Here is a 754-nt window from a genome sequence, read left to right on the forward strand (position 1 = left end):
CCGCCCCCCCGCCAGCCAGTGTCGGGATGTGCTCCCAGATCTGTGACCCCAAAGGTCCTCCTGCCTTTGCCGTGAAGGCTCACCGAGCTCGCCACGGTGGCTGTGCTGCAGGCACGGAGGTCACGCACATTGCCGATGACGGGAAGCACAAGGCCGTCGGGAGAGTCAGGACGTGCTTTTCTGTCGGCGAAGATGCGTCATGACTTCCCCGCAGCCCCGAAGTACGATGGGGCCTGGGCCTGCTCGACGCTGAGATTGGCTTTGTCCACACAGCATAGTTTTGTTCCGTGTTGCTAACGTGTAGCTGCAGGTTTAAAAGGAGCCCTCTCTCCTGTGTATGGTTTTATTTTTGGAAACCGTTGAAACTAATCAAGTATTTCTCTTCATGGAGAATAAGCCAGCAGGTGTCAGCAGTCATGGTAGAGTCGGGAACTGGAAAGTCTGTTCTCTACAAAAGCAGCGATGAAACGGGAAAAACCTTCAGAATCCATTGTACTGGGGCTCGAAATCAATCCCGGTTTTATAGCAACCAAGTAAGTGCCGAGTCAGAAACCACGACCCCCAGTGGGGACCAGCAGTGAGCGTAACGGCTATGTTGCTGGACTCCCATGTAATCGACTGTGGTTTGAGTCCCAGACTCGGTGGCTTAAACTTACGCCTGGCGCGTGTGCGTGCGTGCCCAAGATCCCGAGAGGAGAATGGAGGAGAAGGGATTGCGGCGTGGCCATCCCCCCTGGGGGGTGATTTCTCGCTT

Source organism: Tupaia chinensis, unplaced genomic scaffold (assembly GCF_000334495.1).
Source record: "Tupaia chinensis unplaced genomic scaffold, TupChi_1.0 Scaffold000365_1, whole genome shotgun sequence".
Lineage (NCBI taxonomy): Eukaryota > Metazoa > Chordata > Mammalia > Scandentia > Tupaiidae > Tupaia > Tupaia belangeri.